Below are 20,988 nucleotides of genomic sequence, written 5' to 3'. Positions count from 1 at the left end.
GTGGTGGTGAAATTTGCAATGGGCACAAGGATATTGTATTGGTTGCAATGGAAAGAAATGAAAAAAGAGACAAGTTTATTCTTTAGCAACTGTGGGCAAGCACATCAAAATTACCAGCAGACATAAAAAGCTCTGGAAAAAAAAATTAGTAAACACTTCCAGATGCAGGTGGATTTATGTTCAGAAGTTGGTGATATTATCTGAGTTCCTGAAGCGCTGTCATGGTACAAGGAAAGCAGCCTGTAAGCAGGATCTGCAGTCCTCTGAAAGCACTGGGAATGTTTTTAGGGGTTTCAATAGCCCGTAGAGCTGCCAAATGTCATGCATTTCACTAAGGCTAGTGAGGACCTTCTCACTCTGACCTGGCTCTCAGCTGGTTTCTCAGGCACTCAGACTGGCGATGGGAAAATGTGTCAGGCTTTGGCTTGTAGTTCTGTCTTTGGGCTGTTAGGGGCCCCCGTGGCTCTGTTCCTGAGGCTTGTAATCATGACATGTCCGTAACTGGATTATGGCCCTAAGCAGTCGACCTGATCCATTGTAAAGGTACCAGCATAAAGCTTCCCAAGCTGACACATCTGCCCTCTGTTACAGCAGGATCCCCTCCAACATTTTGGTCCACAGGTAAAGTAGCATCTACCTGTAGAAAGTCCAAGTCAGAGCATCCACTACTGTCATGGGTTTCCTCACCCAGCAATGTCTTACCCATCCATCATCCTTCTGCCACTGAAACCACCTGGGTCTGATGTCTGTTTCCCTAATGATGATACTACTTCAGCCTTGGCAATGAAATTTGACTCATCAACACCCTTGTTACTTCCCAGCAGCATCCATGTGGTGGCCCTCTCCAGCACTGCACTACCACATACCTCTGCTCTGCATGGCTTAGATTAGTATGTGTTGCCGGCTAGTCTGAAAATTGTTTGCAAGCATGTGTAAAATTGCACAAAGGAGTAGGGCACCATTTGGAACTGCTGATTCAGTCTCAGTCTGGGGCAAAATAATGAGGACAATAATAATTACAAAATCAGAGAAACAATAGTAGCTGAGGCCCATCAAATTTTCAACTTGGGGAAAATGCCTGCAGTCAAGGAATGACTGTGGAAATGCATGTGGAAATGAATGACCAAGGTCGGGAACAAGGTAAGATTTTTATTGCCATAGGTTTCATAGTGGATGGCAAAAGCCATCAAACAGATTGAAATAGCAGGGGAATTTATCTAGAAAATGCTGTCTTACAAGCTATGAGAATATGGAATGGTAAAAATCCCTGTTCAATGAGGGGTCAAGAGAGATATTTAACCTTTCATGGACTGTACACATGCAAAAACTTGTGTTAGATGGTTACAAGCTTGAAAGAAAGCTGACCCATTTTGATGTTTAAAATATTCTGAGACTTCCATGGAGACTTATCTGATGCCACCTATATATAATGACCTAGATTTTAAAAACAGTTGGGAAGCAGACGTCTGGAAATCTGCTGTGAATTTTAACATTTTCCATGCAAAGATTGAGTGCAAACTTGCAGTTTAATTTCACTTACAAAAGACTAAAACGCTTTTAGGACTTCCCAGTTATATAATTAGGGGAGATGACCATGAAGTGACAACGGAGCCATCCTTTCCCAGCCAGATTCCTGCCTTAAAGGACGCTCAGGTAAGCACAGGTCTAAAGTCATTACTATCTAATAACTGTCTAGTTGTCTGTGTGCCATATCTTAATGTGCTTATTATTACATGGGTGTCAGTGTCACAGGATTCACCGGCACCACTAGTGCCTGCCAGCTGAGTTATCACAATGACCAACAAATGGAGCAGCAAAGAGAATGAATTGCTTTGCCAAAATGAAGCACTCAGAATAAAACAGACGTGTGATGATCTAGATGGAACCATTTAGAGGATGGGTCCCCCTGTCCTCAGATTAACAGGCTTCAATCTGCAGGTTTTTTCTTCCCAGCTATATTCTCTGGAACTCACTCAACCATCCAAAGCATGGACTATGTGAAGTGGCATTTCTAGAGTTCAGCAGGCAGGCTGCCAAAAGAATCTCTTCTACTCCTATTTTAACAAGAATTTCTGTGAGCTGGGGAAACAAAATCAAGCAGTCATATTATTGAAAGGGAATTGCTGGCAGAAAATATTTGGGGGAATAAAAAAGAAAAGGAAACTAAATGTCCCTTTTTGAATTTTAAATAGGAAAAAATATCCCAGAGCTTCATAGGCTCAGGGGTCCAAAGGTCGGCAGAAACAATAAGTAGTAAGTCTTAAAAAAATAAATAATGCAGAAGGTGGAAAAAAGGAAAAATTGTAAAAATAAGCAAAAGCAAGTTAAAGGGTAATTAGTGAGACAAATAATACTGATTTCCAAAAAAATATTTCAGCTGACAGCAAGGGGATTCAAATATGTTTTTAATGGAAGCTGACCAAAGATAACTAAAAATTGGTCCATGGGAGCATAATTGGCTTGATTGTCACAGCTATTTAAATAAGAGTTTTGAAATTATGAAAGCATAAAGTTGTGTGATACTGCTGAAAGTGCTCATTAAAATAAAGCAGACATTTCTTCAGGCTGCTAGTGAGAGTTTCCAAGGAAAAGGTTTGATTAGAGTTTGTTCTTGAAAATCTCTCTGCACAGCTTTTGGAGACCAGTGCACACATGGAACCAGAGAAAAGTAGAATTAACTATGCACTTTTCTCCCACAGGTTCATCAAATTCACCTTAGCGAATCACAGTCTCCTTATAGTAAGTGCTCATTTTAATCCCCTGCAAGTCACAGAGGTGCTATTCCTGTTATACAAACAAGGATGACTCCAGACACAACAGTTATGTCTTGAGAAATATCAAGCTAGACCATCTTTCACCAGGGCAAATAAAGACCAAAAATTACAAAAGTCTATGAAAGCATGTTATCCATTTTAGCAGATGTCAAGGAATGTTCTGTATTATAGTAGTAACGCTGAATGAAGTCAGGGCTAATATTAAAGTGATTATTGTTGTGCAGAATGATAACAATAGCAGACATATGTGCTATGAATTGTAACATACCAGGTGCTTGTTCAGATTCAGATTCAGAATCTTTGCAAAAATTAAGTCCAGGTCAATAAATTGTAGAGCTTCAGCTTCTCAGAAGAACATGCTTTGAACTATCTCCTGTAACTATTTGGGTTACTCTTGCCACTCTTTTTATTTCCTGACTGTAGTCCCGTTAGTATGAGATGATGTTCCCTGAGTCTATTGAAGTCCAATATGAGAGGGGACTTCCACCTATTTTATGCTGGCCCCATGGCAGAACAAACTGGTTTTGGACGAGGCCAGGATCAAGGGTATCTGTATGTCAACTGGAAGAACTAGGTGGAAGCCGCAGGTTGAAGGAGGGCTTGGAGCGGTGCAGTGGACACACAGAGTCTGAGTAGAAGGCAAGCAAAAAGCTTGGGATGGACAGAAAACCAATGCTACCAGATGCTTTAACATCACCTAAGTAACATCCAGTAATTTTCACTTGACTGTTCTTTCATACAACTGCAACACAAAGAAGCTTTGCCAATGCCTCCCTTTCTTAACGGCACTTCTGCAGTGGAGAATTGAAACCTCACAGAAGCCAAGATGGTGCTGCTGTCAGCAAAATGGATTTTATACCTGATTTTTTTAACTCCAAATGGAACTAAACTTGTGTTAGTGTATATTGAGATTTCCAGAAATGACTAGTTATTGCCTACCTTTTACACCAACTTTAATTAAGAATAACTTGGGTGGTAAAAATGTGTAGCCACTTAACCATCTCATAGCTTGCAAAGCTTTCTTCTTAACAATTCATAGTTCATGCCACCTACAAACACGACAAAAGTCAATCCCCAGAAGTTAAATGAACCACATCCTCTGTGAATATACCAGCCCCCAACCATCTGCAGAAGGCCTGAGAAAATAGAGCTAGTAGTATAACCCAGAAGGTCAATAAACTGATTCTTTCATTTCTGCACTATTTTGGATTTCGAGATAAAAGCCAGGATGTGAGTTTTCTGAGGCTGTTGCTTCTCTGTCTAGAGCTGCATGTTCATAAACTGTTGAAAGACAATTCAGGGCTATGTAAAGTCCTCAGCTTTTCACACTTATTTGATACTTCCTAATTACAATTCCCCTCAGTGACGGGATGATTGAAATTTCTATGATTCCTGTTGTAGCTATTTTGCAGGCTTCCTTTATCTACATAAACATTTCCTGTTCTGCTTTCTCATCCTCCCCCAGTGTCCTATAATGGCTTCTTATTGTAATTTTTTTACCATTTCTTTCACTTGAGTCCAACTTGTTTTTTACTGGTGACAACTCTGTCTGTAATATTTCTTGGATTAGAAGTATGTCACAGCTTTTCCCCAAGTTAACAGGTTTTCTGTGTGCTGCTAAATGCTTTAGATAAAATGTGTAGCATAATGTTTCAAATTCTTGACTGCATCTTAATTTGACCAGAGCTGTGGCACATCTGGTTCAAGTTCTACATCTCACCCTTTTTAATCTATTTCTGCAATTCATCTGTACAACTGGGTAGATTATTATTCATAGAACACCATAGGTGTAATTCAGGTACAGTTTAGATGCTGTGTTTCTCTGTGATTTACACTTTACTGCTGTAACGATTTACTGTGGTGCTTGTGGTCTGACTGAGATAGTTACAGACCACACAGCAAAAAGCAAAGGAAAGACGAGTGCTGAACAGCATCAATATGGAAGATAGTTCATTAAAGTCAAGTCAAAGTCAAGCCAAAAAAGAGGAATCTTGAGGAGGTTCTTAAGTCTTTGTTATGTGGAAGAAGAGAGGCAGTGCATATGGAGGAAGGTCTGGGAAATGAGCCTGAGTGATGTTTCTCTACCCTTATCCCCGCTGTTGTGCTCTGACCCAAAATACTTGCCTCCAGTGACTGCTTAATCCATTTACCTCTGCTCCCTCTCCTACTGGCCTTAAATCATATTAGTCACTTTTACAGCCTTTCTTCTTATTGTCTTCCTTTCTAGCCATAAAATTTATGAATATCCCCCAGCTACCACCACTGGCCCTGTCCTCTTACTAGCCCTACCAGTCTCTTGGTTTTTTCTATGCCTTCCATTCTGTGTGTCATCATCGTGTTCAGTTAATCCACAGTGCATTTTGCTGCCAGTCACCTAAACCTCACCTACACTATAGCCTAGGGGATTATCCCAGTAACTCTTAAGGGTGCTTTAGGCTCTCTTTGGTGCTTTCCATTGCAAAAATGTACAAGCCTGGTCCTTTTCCCTCCCATGAAGCCCTTTCATGAAATAGGACTTTGCAGCATATAACTGCATCCTTCTCTGAGATGATGAGTGACTCCAGGACCTACACCTGCAGGTCCTGTTCTGTTAGTGGGTTTCAGTTCTCAAGTAAGAGTGCTCCTCATTAACTCTTGTGTATTCCCATCATTATTGTTATTATTGTGTATGGCCACCAAATAAAATTTTTTGCATCACTTTACTAAAATGAGTGGCCATCTTTTAGGGTGCTGCATGTTGTTGAAGAGGAAGATGTTGTTAACATGGTTTCACCTAAATCTGAGGATTGTGTTGGTTCTTCCTCAGCTGGAATGTCTCTCCAATAGCTCTTGTCTTTTGAGAAATTAGTAGATATAATATAGTTAAAGTAAGAAACAAAGGAGATATTTTAGCGGGCAATATATCAGTGCTTCTGTTGAAGGAAGGATGAGAAGAGAATATAGAATGTAGAATATAGAATATAGAATGTAGAATGTAGAATATAGAATATAGAGTATAGAATATAGAATATAGAATATGGAATATGAAGTATGGAATGTAAAATAAAATAGTTCAGCTGGATAGGACCTAAAATGATCATCTAGTCCAACTACCTGACCACTTCAGGGCTGACCAAATTAACCATGTTGTTAAGGGCTTGTCCAAATAAATCCCTCTTCAACACTGACAGGTGTGGGGCATCAACCATCTCTATAGGAAGCCTGTTCCACTGTTTGACCATCCTCTTGGTAAAGAAATGCTTCCTAATGTCCAGTCTAAACCTTCTGTGCTGTAGCTTTGAACCATTCCCCCACATCCTATCACTGGATCCCAGGGAGAAGAGATCAGCAACTCAAAGGATATGCCTTCCTGCCCTATGACCACCTTTGGTGCCCTCCTCTGGAAGCACATTTGGGGCCCAGAACTGCACACAATACTCAAAATAAGGTTACACCAGCTTTAAATACAGTAGGATAATCATCCCTTTTGGCCATGTGGTTGTGCTGTGTGTGATGCACCTCAGGATGAGTTTTGCCCTCTTGGCTGCCAGAGCACACACTGCTGACTCCTGTTGAGCCTCCTGTCAACCAGCAACCCCGGGCCCCTTTCTGTGGGGCTGCTCTCCAGCCACTCCTCTTCTAGTTTATACTTGTACCCAGCATTACTCTGTACTCGGTGCAGAATCTGGCAGTTCAGGTGGTTAAATTTCATCCCATGAATCTTTGCTCCTAATGCTCCAATCTATCCATATCCTTCAAGGCCTCTTGTCCTTCAAGACAGTCAACGACACCTCTCAGTTCAGTATCATCAGCAAACTTGCTAATGGTGCATTCAACTCCTGCATCCAGATAATTGATAAGTATATTGAACAGAACTGTCTCCAGGACTGAGGCCCCAGGAACACTGCTGGTGACTGGTCTCCATCCAGACATAGTCTCATTCCCTACACCCCTTTCAGTTCTCCCCTTCAGTCAGTTAAAGCCTGAGTAAACAATATACATCTTGCAATCTTTTTTTAAAAAAGCAAGTTTTTTTTTTCTTTACCAGATGAATATCTATAGCAAATGTGTGTTCTTCACACTCTGTCTCCTCAACTGATCTGAATTTCATTTCAGTCATGACAATTACATTATCCCCTCTCAGCCAAGTATCGTTGGAGTGTTAAGGAGGGAAATACAGTCATTAATGGGGTTGAATCCTATCCTGTGGAACGCTGGAAAGAGAAAGATCATTGTTCTGGCTTAAAGCAGCTACTGAATGTGGAGTCACTAAGCTGCAGAAAAGTGTGTTCAGAGATGTTCCCATTTGCCTTTGCAGAAATCAAAAGATACATAGCGGCATGGTGAACTGGTTAATGCTCCTGAACAGTTTTTTGGAGAGTTTAAAAGATAGAATATTCCCATCTTCCATCTTAGAAATAGTCATGAGGATGGATGCTCCAGTCCCGAGAAGCAGGTTGGATTAAGATGGAAGATATTTCTTCCATCTTACATCCATACGTGGCAGAATTAACATCCACACTGATCAGAATTAAGCATTACCTGAATGCTGATATTCTTGATACTCTCTTATATATAGTCTCTCCTTAGCAACTGATGGAAGCAGGGGAAAGTCGTGATTTCCTTGAAGTGCTGTACCATCTGTCAGCTCTACTCATCTTTTCTTCAAACTTATTTTGAGTTAGCTTCTTTTCTCCTTCTGACATTCACTATTCCCAGGCTTGGCTGTAGTTGGATGATTGTTATGTTCAGTTACAGATGATGAGGAAGGTATAACTGTTCACTTTAGAAATCTGAGGTATCTCATCAAGTGACATCCCATTGACGCAAATATTGACAACTAGTTTTCCACAAGGGATGTGAAGCAAGGAAGATAACCAGAATGACCCTATCAGATATTTCTGCAGGCAGTGCAGATCGTTTTCATCTTTAGTATGACCCCACTGATCCCAGATAGCTTCTGGAGAAAAGCAGCCAGATCTTGAGTTCATTTATGCAGGGAACTGATGATAAACTTTGCAGACTTTTACCAGAGATTAAGAGGATCATATTGCACAATGGCCATGAAACGTGCTAAGAAAAGTTTGTATTCCTGTGAAAGCTGTGAATTACTGAATCTGGCATTTTCGTATTTTTCTTGCACTTAAAAAATACAGTGATTATACAATGCAATATATATTGTTCTTTTATATTTAAATGTGATCATTGAGTAACATCTGGATTATGTTTGGGAAGAAATTATGCAGCTTTTAAAATCCTGTGCTTGTTTTATTAATTTTATCTTTGTGCAGACTCTTTTTTTTGGCTTTTAAATTTTCTTCTTGCTGTCAGTAGGACTTTATTTTGAGGGTTTAATTTTTTGGTCTTCCCCTTCGCAGCCTCTCCAACAGAGCACTACTGCTGAAGAGGTTAAAATGACAAAGGAGGCACATCCTCATACAATCAGGATGCTAAATGCAGCTGAGCAAAGCAAAGCAGAGTGCAGATGCAAGACAGAAATAAAATATGCATCAAACCGAGAGGGGAAAGAATAAAGAAGTCAGTATGGCAGACAGTGAGAAACTAAACAAACACATTCAAAACACAGCCCACGAGGGGAGCAAACACGCACCAAGTATAATGAGGAAGGAAAAGTCAGGCTTGGGCCATCCCCACTCATTGGCAGCACATGAAGAGAGTCAGCAAATGCAAGCTGTATGGGTTTCTCTACAAACAAAGGCTTGATTTTCAGAAATGGAATTTTCTTCTTCCCATGAAGCAGCAGATCGCTTTGTAAAATCCATCTCTCTAAAAAGTCAAGACGAATACCAGAATGTGGTTTAGTGTTTTGTCTTCTGGGGAAATGTTTATCCACACTAACTGGAGGTAATTGGAAAGGAATTGCTTTAAATTATCTGTGGAACTTTGAAATATATCTTTTTTATTGTGTCGTGTCCTGGCAGTTAAGCAAAAGTAAGTTAATGTTGGCAGTTCAGGAGGAAAGCTGGAACAGGAAACATCGGGAGCAGCTAATGCAGTGAATAGCTACTCACAGCATAATTCCTAATACGTGGATGCTGCACGTGCACCTGGAGCAAGATGTGCACATGTATGCCCATGTGCACGTGCATGCACACCTCTGCCATGCAGACGCTGAGGAGAGAGGCAGAAAGACTGAAGAAGCGAACAACCTGAGTGCTCTGAGCCCATGTTCACATATGTTAGACCTCTGTCCCAAGCCCACCCACAATGAGCCCTTTTTGTTCACTTTGCTAGTCTTGAAAAATGTGACAAAGAGCTCTGGCATGTGGGAAAAAGCTAGTGGTTTGCTAAAGCTCTTAGGAGTTGGTCTGCTTTTTTAATCCTTTGTTAAATGTGCTTGCAGCCCAGACTACATGCTTTTTTATGTTTTGCAAATTGAAATAAAAATAAATAGCTAAAAGGAGCTTGCTGGCAAATTTATTTTATCTATGTGTTGTTATAATTCTGCTAGCAAACACAGAGTTTCTCAGAGGAGGACAGCCAGGGCTCAGGGCTTAAAAGAAGAAAAAGCAGAAATAAGGGAGCAGGGAGCTACATCCTTTGCCACCAACCCAACATCTATTACTAAGATTGTCATCCAGAGGCAGTGGTGACATATTATGAGCTCAGGAAGATCTCATACATCACATAGATGAAACTAACAAAATTTTAAAAAGATGTGTCATTTTAAAGGGTAACGAATAAAGATAAATGTGCCTTGTTCCATGGTCCAGAAATGAGCAGATATTCAGAATGGGGAACCTATCGTTTCACATCACTTTCAATTCTCCTACCAGAATTTTCACAGCCAGAATAACTTAATGGGAAAGTGGCACAGGTCACCAACATAGTATAAAGCTGAGTGTCAGATGGTGAGGTGAAATCCTCTGTGGCTGCAACATATCAGAGGCTTGTGCTTCCCTGAAGCCAGTGCTATCTACAGACAGCTCTCACAGCATTTGCACTAGGGGAAGTGCTGATGCAAACGAGGCAAAGCTAAATGAAGTTCAAGTAAAGACCTGTTGCCAGGGGGTGGAAAGGTTTAAGCACAACAGACGCCTCAGCTTGACAACATAAATTCTGCAAGGCATCAAACAGAAATGGGCAATTACTGCCTTACGTTCCAGCTCTAATCTGAAATTATAGGATAGTTTCCTAATGAGGGGGAACATTGCTGGAGACAGCTGTGGTGGATGGAAGGGAACACTGCTATAATTACAGATCCTTGCACATCGGTGACAGAAGTTCCCAAATTCCAAGGGGAAACACCTTCATAATGTTTGTTTTTGCAGAATCAAATAACATTTTAAATTTGCAGTGAAATGGAAACATTTGAGTATGTAAGCCTTTAAACCAGATTGCAGCCCTACATGATGCATATTAGGAGCTGGACCACGTTGGCAGAGGTGAGTTAGTGTGCTGGGATCTTAACTCAGACTGGAGTATGATACTGGTGGTCAACTAGAGAAATGCAAGATATGGCAGTAGCAATGGACAGAGAGAAAAATCAAAAAAATTTGGTAAAATTGAAACTAACTTGTTCCCTTCTTTCAAGGTGACTGCTTGCAAGGGTGTTGAATGTTCTATACACTTTTTTGAACACAGAGCATGTTACTGGAAAGACCGAGATAATTATTCTTGATTTAATGCATTTTTTTTGCCTTTGTGAGCTATATAGAAACAGTGGTTTACAACATGCGATCTGCAAACTCCCAGGGTTCCACAGATGACTTCCAAGGGCTTCAGCAGAGGTAACTAAAGAACAAGCTGTTGTCTAGTCCCTATCCAAGGATCTTCTTCTCTCTAGCAAAGTTTATAGGGGTCAATGAAGAAAACTCAAAACCACTGCATTTACACTATTACTATTACATGAAAAGAAATGGATGATACTTTTCCAATTAGCACTTCCATGGATGACTCAGCTGCTACTGGCATGATACGTAATTATATTTTCAGAGTATCTTTGCTTCAGCCAGTACACAGAACAAGACCTGGCTATTTAATGAGCAACTGTTCAATGATTTGTGTTCTCCTGGTTGTTTAATGGGGCTTCAGACTTCACTGTGCTGTATCTTTTTGCTCTGAAGGAAGAATTGTTTGTTCCCAAAGGTACTTATTTATTGGCATTTAACATTATAAAATTTGAATATTTCACTTTTTTTTAAAAAAAACAACCTCTGAGGTGGGTGGATAAAAAATGGGGGGAAATATAAACTAATTTAATATGTAACATACTTAAACCTAAACCTTTTAAGCACTTGATGTTTGGGGTTTTTTTTGTATATACAAAAAACATAGCCCCCATTGACTTCAGTTAGAGCTCTGAACACAGCACTTTCTTATATCAGGAATCACATTGATCACCAGGGAAATTAGGAGCTCCCAGGTAAACATATATAAAGTTTGCCTGGTATGCAAGGAGTTCTGGAGCAGTGGGACAGAGTCCAAGGCAGCATTTAAACCCTGGGGGCCATTTATCTGCACCACATCTCCTTGGACTCAGCTTTAAGTCCTGTATCTCTGATTTATCCAGTCCTCACCTCCACTCAAGTAAACTTCCCACTCAATCATTATCTTCTTGCACAGCAAATCCTAGGCCCTAGAAAATCCAAGATAAATGGACCACAGACATCAGCCCTATGTACACCTTGTTGCTTGGACCAGCACTGTTACCTCTCCCCTTGTCTCAGCATCACTGTTCCCACTGCCTTTTTCCCTTTCTCCCATGCCATCTCAGCCAGATTTGGCCCCACATTCTCCTTGTGGGTAATGCCCAGGTCCCCCAGCTCTGATGCTCTGTGCCAGCTTCTACTTGCAGTTTACTTCATCACCAGTGTTCTCCTACTATCTCTGATGCTGGTTTAAACCTTTCGTCCCTCCTCTTGCCACCTCCGGGACCAATTTCCACTGTTCTGAGGCTCCCGCTTTCCAGCAGCTTCCCATTCCCTCCATAGTTCCAGGCAGGGGATGCTGATTGGAAACTAGGCTGTGCCTCCCTTTCAGTTCAGATCTCAACATTAAAAGTGACCTGCCACAGAGCCTTGTAAAATCTGTATGGGGGAAAAAGTTATTTTAAATTTGGACTGGAGTGTGCTCAAGACAGACAAATCATCAGGGAGTTTAGCTGCTAAAACTGTGAATGCTTCTGTTGAACATTTGTGAACGACAAACATTCAAGGGCCTTCCTCTGCCTGAGTGATCTGTGGCTGGATTTTCTGAAGGAATGTAAAAGAGAGAGCTCTTTCAGCAAGACCACTTCTCCCTCCTCCACCCAGCCCTCCTGACTGCAAAGGCCAAATCCTCACTCCAAACTCCTTTGACCTGAACAAGATAGACATTTCACTTTCATCCTGTATCCGAAAAGTACAGCCATGCATATGTAGGTGTACCTAGTAGAGCCAGACGGCTCTGAACAGCTCAGTTCTAGGAGCTGAATTCAGAAGTTATAACTGGCTCTAAATAAGGCTTTGTGAGGTGTGCAGACAACTTTAATAATACCTGGAGTCACCAGCCTCACCTACAATAACTGATTTCATTTGAAGAAATCTATACAAAAACTGTTTCTGTACAGCCTACAGTAAACAGGCTTTTGTTTTATCCTCGTCCTCCCCATGTTAATTGTGACAGATACAGCCTGACATCATTGTAATCTGGGAAACAGATAGTTAGGAGAGAAATTGCAGCCACACCAGCACCTAGCTTTCATCTGACTTCTTTTTGCTCTTTGATCTCTTAGCTGGCTAATTAAGAAGCTTGAATCAGCACCCTGCCAAAATATGTTGTGCCTTATTCCATACCTGTGGTACTCACGTTTGGTAAAAAGGTACTGCTTATGAGTCTTTTCAGCTCTGTTCATTTAGGTGACCGTATAAATGTGTACTGTGTTCTACTATGGACCCTCCTCTTTCTTCATTTCCTATTTTAAGATGGATTGAGGAGGGAAAAAATATAAGCCTTGACATCACATTTTGCAAAGGAAGCAAATGCACTCCTCCCTAAGTCTAAATGAATGGCCTTTTAAGGTGACTGCTGAATTAAATTCCTGTATGATGAAATCAACAGGCATGAGAAAGTTCTTATTTCCGAAAAAGAAAAAAGCTGCAGGGGAAAAAAAAAAAAGGAAACCCAACAAAAACCTACAGTATGTGATTGCAGGACTGAGCTGAATAGGAGCTGTTTACACTGACTCCGTAAGGATACTTTACTCAGCTTTGGTAGTAAGGTAGCTTCACAGGCTCAAGGGAAATGGGGATATACATATTCTGAGCCTGTTAAGCTTCCCTTAATGTAAGACATGTGCATTTCATTGAAGTCTTGAAATACCTCACTAAGAAGAAAGGTGATTGAAACCCCAAGCACATCTTTCTGTTTATCATACATTACATATTTCTGACATACTTTGAGCAGCACTGTGTGCAGCCAACATCAGTCTTTATATATATATGCCTGTATCTATACACAGCTAAAACCTAGTTTCTGTAAAGACCTAAAATACCCTTAAGACAGAGTAAAAATAATCTCATTAGGGGAATGGGACACGTCTGGACACTCTCAGGACAGAAGTTCTACCTGCCTGTCACTTTAGCCTTGCAGGGGGAAATCACAGTGAACCCAACCACCATGAAAGACAAAAATTAATCAGTATCCCTGCAACCTTGGAAAAAAAAAAAAGAGCCAGAGACCTCCATGAAAGCCATAAATTCCCTAGAGCTCAGGAGGTCACTAATGGTTGATTAACACTACTGAAGTGCTTTTCTATAAATTTTTCACAGGGATATCACAGAAAGACAAGAACATAATGAACATGAAATCTGGCTCCAGTTTTTTTCCTTTGCTTTCCTTATACCTGCTGCCCCAGTGTAACTCCAAAACCTGGGTCTGCACCAGAAGTTCCTCCATATCTTCCACTGTTGTGACTTCTCATGTGGCTGGATTGTTGATGGGAATATGAGCTGTAGGGCAGGACAGGTCTTGTTAGGTGTTGGTATTTTTATTATTATTCCATTAGCCAGACTTGCTTTAAGTAAGGTTAGACCAGACAATGATAAACCACTGATGTCTTATCTTAATTGTTCTCCATGTTGCTACAGGCGATGGTGCTACTCCAGAGATAACTGAATATCAGGGGAGGGTGGCTCTTTCAGAGAAGCCCAGATCTGCAGGAAGGAAGGGAATGTGACACCTTGGTATTGATTTAATTTTAAGAGAAATTAAGCAGAAAGCAGTGATTTTCCTTTTTTGAATGTAATTTGTCCTCCTACTAAAGATATTCAGGTGGTAAATTAGTTACTTGGACAGTTCAAATAGGGAAAGGAGAAGGACCTGAATGATGGCTCGGAGACCTTCCAGAGGGTAGTCACTTGTATCACAACAGGCAGGGGCACACTGCAGTCAAAGCTACTTTCTGTGTCATAATCTGGAGCTAACCCTGAACTGGATGTCTCAGCAGGGGATGTGACAGCATTACACTCTTTCAACTTCTCCTGTCTTCTTTGCTCTCTGTCTACTAAAACAGTGAATTATGAGTTTTGGGCCCTACGTATATCTTATCCATAGCAACCACAACACTTCCCTCAGATTTGCTAAAATGCAAGTCTTTAATTTAGATCAAGGAAGATAGCTCTTCCCCCGATTCTCTAATTCTGAGCTTGACTGAAATTTAAAAGTAAGCATCTTTGTCAGCATCAGGGCTTCCTGATGGCCCTTCCTATCTTAAAGCCTCCAGACACTGGTTTAGTAACCCATGACCTTTGCTAGTAATCAGTGGGAAAGCACTGAAGAAAAATTGCTGAGTGATGACTCACTCTACCACAGTTTGGTTGCTTTATCATTTTCTAGTGCTGCTGATGGGAAGATATTTTCTATTGTGAGAGGCTTGCTTTCCTGCTCCATAGGAACAATGATCCATAAGGATTTCCTGAGGAGTGACTTCTCCTCAGAATAAGATTTCTTGTCTCTTAGCCCCTGGAAGACTAATTAAATTACCCATCACCCAGTTACTTATTACCTTCCTGTTCCCTCTTGCCTTTTCAATACCTGCTTTATTGCAGAGGACTCCTCAAGTGACACAGGCACTGGGAAGCAGGGTGTGAGTAATGGAAAAACTTCATAAATCAGCAGTGGAGGAGGAAACCCATAGGACCTGCTAGAGAAATCAGGGGACCCATGTGGAAGACAGAGTGAGGGATTGCACATGGAAGGGAGCAACATTGTGGATTCAGTCCTGGCTATGTTGGCCTTCGGTGTGAACTCCAGCTTGGAACAGCTGACCCTGACAAGGGTCATGGCAGAGGACTTCTTTCTTCTCTGATCAGAAACAGTGCTTGGGGCTTCTTAAAAAAGCAAAGGCTTGACAGCAGTCAAGGTTTATCTCTTTGGGCAGAAGGCCCAAAGCCACTACATTCTTTTCCTTTTATTTACAGCCTTGGGTGAGGACTCCTCTCCTCTGATGGTCACAGATTGTAATGTTTCATTGCAAGCACAGCTGGCTGTTTTGGGCGGTTTACATGCAGGGCTGCACCTGCTAGACTGGATGCTAAGAAAGGAGATGTGTTCTGAGAGATACAAAGAGATTATCTGATCCGTGATGGATTGCGTGGCCCAAAGACCATCCTGTGTGACCTCCTGATGGTGAATATTGGTAAATATGTGTGCGTGTGTCTTTAGGTTGGTGGGGTGGAAGAGATGCCAGTCACACTGCACAGCTGGCTATTGTCCCTTTTTCTGCTCCCAGGAGGCCGGGAGAAGCAGCTGTACTGTAGAGATGCCAACCATCAGGAAAATACAGCAATTGTTTTATGAGTTTAATGCTATTTATCTTCTACTTTATTTACCAGAGACACATGCAATTTTTAGCGAAAGCCAGTTTGCCGAGGAGAAAAGTCTTAAACATTTGCTAATGTGTTTTTCTTATTAAATAGAATTGTTAATGTTTTAGAAACTTTAGGATTAAAAAAAACCCAAAAAACAAAAACACAAAACACAAACAAGGGAGGGTGGGGAGTGAAGTACCTCCTCAGCTCATGCTGAGAGAAGACAGCAGCAAGTAATGGAAAGTAGGTCAGCCAGGTCTCATCTTCTTTTTCTAATTACTTGTCCCAGCCAGAATGAGGCCCCCATTGCCCTGGGAACGTCTGGTCCCTCGCCCCAAAGGCTCACAGGCTGAAGGGTGAATGGTCACTTTGTGTCACTGCATCTGAAGGAGTTCAATCATGATCTCCACGCAAATGCAGGGAAGCTGCTGGCTTAGCATTTGCCAGCACAGGTACTGCAATCTCCTTCATGTTTACACACAGATATCCTAATGGCTGGGACCCCACTGCATGCTCTGCCAACCTCTGTAGCAAGTGGAATTAATTGCAGGATAGAGGCCCGCTGTGGAGCAGATAAGAGTGATCTAGAAAAATGACGGAGGCCAGACAGCATTAGATAAATGGTGGTGAGAAAGCCTGCATTAATAGCAGCAATACAGCTGTGTTTTCCTGAAAAGAAAGCAAGAAACTCCCTAGTGTGGACATACTTTTTGTTGGCCAAAATGCATTCTGAATTCCTCAATAGTAAGGCAGGAAGTGGTAAAATCCATCAGACTAAATGAACAATATGTTATTTTTTCCAATATCGAAAATACATTTTAGGTCATAACTATTACAGAAAAAACATTTTATGGCCAATCAGATTTATTTTTTTTTCTGACATACTAAATTTTTCAGTGATGTACAGCAAATGGAATTTCTGTACACTAAAATGTATTTCAGGAGCTTTGTTTCAGTCCAGATCAGTACTTTACGTTGTAGGTGCATTATTCAAAAGTACTCACTGCTCCTTCAAATATTTGGACAAATAGAATTGTGTTTTAGTAGTTTTCCAGTGAAGTAGCCAGAGAGAAAAGCAGAATTATAATAGGCATGAGTTTTGTGCCTTGTGTAAACAGCTGGAGTTAGGTAATTTTGGATTTAATTTTGTGACTTTGTGTGATTTTGTTTAGTTTACTCCATGACTTGCAGTCGGTGTTGACTCTGTACCACACCAGGTCTACAGCTTTGTACCTAGCTCGCCTCGGCTGGCCATTCTGAGAACCTCCTACCAAGATTTCCTGTTGACTCCATTTTAAAGGAGCTCTGTCTTTTCTCCAGTGAGTGGAAGTTACTGAGACCCACTGAGTGCTGCTGCCTGAGTTCAGTTAGAAGAGTAAACCTGCAATTCCTTCCAGCTTCTTTGCTTGTAGATAGAGAGGAAGGAGGATGCTAACTTAATAACTTCTCCCCATTGTGCCCCAGAGGTTAGGCACCTTGCCATGTACAGATGTTATCAAAAATGGAATCATTTTATAAATAAACTGTGAATTAACAACAGTGTGGATAAATGTATGCTTTGGTTCAAGACTGATGTATTCCATTCTTTGAGAACGTTCTTTAAATAAACTGAATGTTTTCATTTTGTACTTTGTTATGATTTATCACATTGTAGTTTATTTAAGTCTTTCAATGCTCTCTCTTCCATTTGCTGAACTTTAGATATGGAATTAAAACACGCTTGACTGCACAGTCTTCCTTCATATTTGAAGAAGAAGCCATGTAGCTATTACAATGGATTAAGACATCCTACATTAAAACCCTGTCACTTTTGCAACTGCATTTATGCAACAAGACAACAGTAGCTAATGGGTCCATCTAAGACACTGAATTGAATGGACAATTTCTTCATAGCTGTGGTAATTATGAATACTCTGAAAAAGGCTGCTTTGCCAGTTGTAGCCCAAGAAAATTGAATACTGTTCTCTTGTAGAAAATGCTCTGCAAGTATTCAGCCATCTTATTCCATTACATGCCATTACAAAAAAAAAGAGTGAGTTGTTTATTCATTGGAAGTTTATGCACATACACTACATCTTTTGAAAGTCCATAAATACTGCTTTAGCCTGCTTTCTGTTGAAGGCACAGGCTCAAGCTAAGAACCTTTCTAAAGGATGACTTCTCCATTTATCCACTATGGACAGCCCATAGCACTAATAGATGCATAATCATAAAAACTCAATGATCTCCAACTCTTTCATATAGGATTCCAACAGCCACCTTTGCTCTCTGGACTCAAGGCATAACAGAGTCATGGGCAGATCCGCCCATCTGCAGGAAAGGGTTTCTTTTGGGGGATATCCCCCAAAACATCAGGACCAAACTCTCAAGTCTGTTCAAACCAACTTTTTCAAGAAGTAGGGTTTTCCAGGAAAGAATGTTAATGATATTAAGGTATCTTCACAATAAAACTCCTTCTGGTGTTACCAAACATATCAACTTCCATTTGGTATTTAGTTATGCCTTCAACCATTTATTTACCCTCTAGTAATGATTCATATAACAATATAGTGCTGCCAAGTGAATTCCATTACCATGGGGATATTTGCAGATATTTTAAATAGTTGAGATAAATACAATAAACTAGAAAAACACCAAGAAATAAATTGATATAAAATGGGAGATCACTGCCTTGCAAACCAGAATTCAATACAGTGAATTTTTGGACCAGCTAGCCAACACAACAATAACTCCAGGAGCTGCTTAACAATGCACTACAGGTGGAACAATACCAGAATTCTTTTTGCAATAAATTAGTCAAAACACTTTTTAAAGAACGGTAATGTTGGGAAGTATTTGCTTCCTACACAGCTGAACCCTCTTTTGATAACATTCAGTTCTCCAGCTAGGTGTTCAAGGAAATAAAGAACACCCAGCAAGTAGCATGTAAGTGTCATGTCCAATCGACTATTTCTACCACAGTGCCTTTGGCGAAGATGAGTAATATCTGAAAACAGGCATAGGCATTAGAAATACTAGTATATTCATAAAACAGAAAGTCATGCAATTAGGCATTCCAGGTACATCTATACATATATATATATATATACACACACATATATATGAAGTGGTTTCATTTAGTATATTATAAACCAGAGGTGTTCCATGCACTCCATACAGCACAAGATTAACTATCAAAAACTGCTGTCAGGGTATAACCAAACAGTATATGCTTCCCATGTATTTGACCACAGTTTTTAACCATGTCTTTTTACAGAACGTTAGGCATTCCACTGGACTGTTAGGGGGAAAAAAAAAAGTGTTGGCAAGGAGTTTAGAAATGCCCTGTGTAGGAAGGCTCCATGCTGCCAGTTAATCCAAGAAGGATTCTTAATGACCTCATGATCCAGAAGTTATTTCAAAAAACATATCTATGATACTATGAAAATAACCCCAACCTTCATTTTTCGGAAACTAATGCAGATTATGTAGTTTGCATTAAAATTTATACACTGTAAGGAGTGTGCCTGAAGTTTGGCTCTGTAACAAGCACATAATTTCTTCAAAAACTCTCTAATACTTTACCTTTCTGTTATTACAACAATACAAGAACCTTCCTTGTCTAGAAGACCAAGGGTATGTCTTAGGTTATGCTAATGGATCTATTTTGAAACAAGCTCTTGAAATATTCTTGGCTTATATAGTGGATTCATCATCAAAAAGACCATTATCTTCCATTATGAATCCCAAATGTCTACATAACTGATTCTTTCAGAACTGTGCTCTATTTCTAGTATTGCTTGGTCATCATAGCAAAATCAGTAAGTACTTTACTCCTTATGCAAAATAGAAGTTCAAAATTATGCAATTCAGAATACAAATACAAAGAAGTAGTCTGAATTAATTTTCTTAATTTTCCTTGTTCTACATTTCCTGTTTTAATTTTTTTTCCGCATTATGCAACAATAATTTAACTAAGTGGATTAAACTATAATGTATTTTGAGTATTTCTATACTGTTACATTCATATTTTAGCTCTTTGTGGTTTTCTTACAAAACATAGTTTTGAGATTTTTCTTCTCTTAACAGAGAGATTTGTCTGTTCAAGACTGTATAATGCCTTAGACTAATTGCAAAATTTCCACTGTCATCAGTGGTAGTAGCCTTCAGCTAGTCCCATGTGTAAACAGATGCCAACCTCACACATGGTTTAAAAAAAAAGAGTTTGCTTTCTACTGATAAGTATTTTATATCACCTTTTGTTGCAAAGGATAAGTGAGTAGCTCTGTTGGATTAACTGGAGCTATATGCACAGGTGCGTTCAGCTTCATGGCTGCCACTAGATAAACTATCACCAGAGCCCAAATGACAGGTAAAAATAAGTCATCCTCCAACAAAAGCAGGAGATAAAACCAACCAGTGAATTAGAAAAGATTGTATTGATTGGTTCTAGCAAGGGCTAGGGTTCAGCAACTGGCTTTAGGCTTGAACCTAAAAGCCATATGCACAAGGAATATCTGAAATTGAAAAGTGCGATTGAGTATCCAGAGCTACTTTCAGGAGGCATAGGGTTGGTAATCTGGTGCCGAGGCACCAATAATTTTGTTCATACAGAGTAGCTACTCAGAAAAAAACCTGGAAGGATGGTCTAACTACTTTGGACAAATGACATGTGTTTGTGTGGTAGACTAGATGGGAGCGGTGGTACAAGCCCTTCTCTCTGTGAAATCCTTTGCTCCTAATGGTTGTGATAAGCAATTCATTTAAGTGCCAGGTGCAGCCTCAAAGTGTGGATCTGGGAGCCAAGTCACATGCCGGTCAGAAGGGTAAGTGCAGTGCTGGTCTCGGGACCTGCCTACCCAGAGGGAGCAGGGTCCAGGCTGGTCCGACTTGCAACACAAAGGGAGGGACTTGTTGCTTTGGAATGAACTTGGAGAGGACTCCAGACTGTAGGTATCCCAGTAACCATATCAGAAGCTAGAGTCACATTTTCATAGGTAAAGGAAAGAGAACAAATTGACGAAGTGATTAAAATGCCAGTAAGTGGCACAATCTGCAACACTTGGCTTCAGTCGTTCAGCATTTCTACTCAAGGCTTTGATGTGGCATACTGCTACCTCAAGTCTAATGTCAAGTACTAGTATTTGCAAGGACAAAGCCCAGTTCAGTGTTCCTAGGGTGATGCAGATGTCCTTTAATTGAAAGAGGACAGCTGGAAAATACAAAGCCAGAGTGCTGGGACCACAGTGGCACAGGGTACACAGTACTTCTTTGCCATCAGAACCTGTCATTGACTTTACTTTTTATAGAAAGAATGTGCTGATATGAGTGAAGAGAATAAAGAGCTGACTACTGTACATACAGAACTGATGTTTCCATTCATTCTGTAATGTTTTACTGTTATTTATTCTGTAATATTTGATTTATTCTGTAATATTTCACAT

At 40.3% G+C, this 20,988-nt stretch overlaps 1 long non-coding RNA gene across 2 annotated transcripts; it reads left to right on the top strand.

The window, feature by feature from the left end:
* The first annotated feature begins 1,123 nt into the window (after positions 1-1,123).
* Positions 1,124-19,296, top strand: LOC126636705 (uncharacterized). 2 transcript variants are annotated; one of them, XR_007628121.1, is made up of 4 exons: positions 1,124-1,653; positions 2,700-2,739; positions 15,176-15,393; positions 16,738-19,296. It is a non-coding gene; the product is annotated as an uncharacterized LOC126636705 (long non-coding RNA). The 2 variants fall into 2 exon arrangements; XR_007628120.1 differs by lacking the exon at positions 2,700-2,739 and having other exon boundaries at positions 1,131-1,653.
* Positions 19,297-20,988: the final 1,692 nt, after the last annotated feature.

The sequence above is a fragment of the Myiozetetes cayanensis genome, unplaced genomic scaffold (genome assembly GCF_022539395.1).
Source record: "Myiozetetes cayanensis isolate MyiCay16 unplaced genomic scaffold, myiCay2020 scf1, whole genome shotgun sequence".
In the NCBI taxonomy this organism is placed as follows: Eukaryota; Metazoa; Chordata; class Aves; order Passeriformes; family Tyrannidae; genus Myiozetetes; species Myiozetetes cayanensis.
The sequence above is the reverse complement of the archived record's forward strand: the minus strand, read 5'-3'. Positions and strand labels throughout refer to the sequence as shown.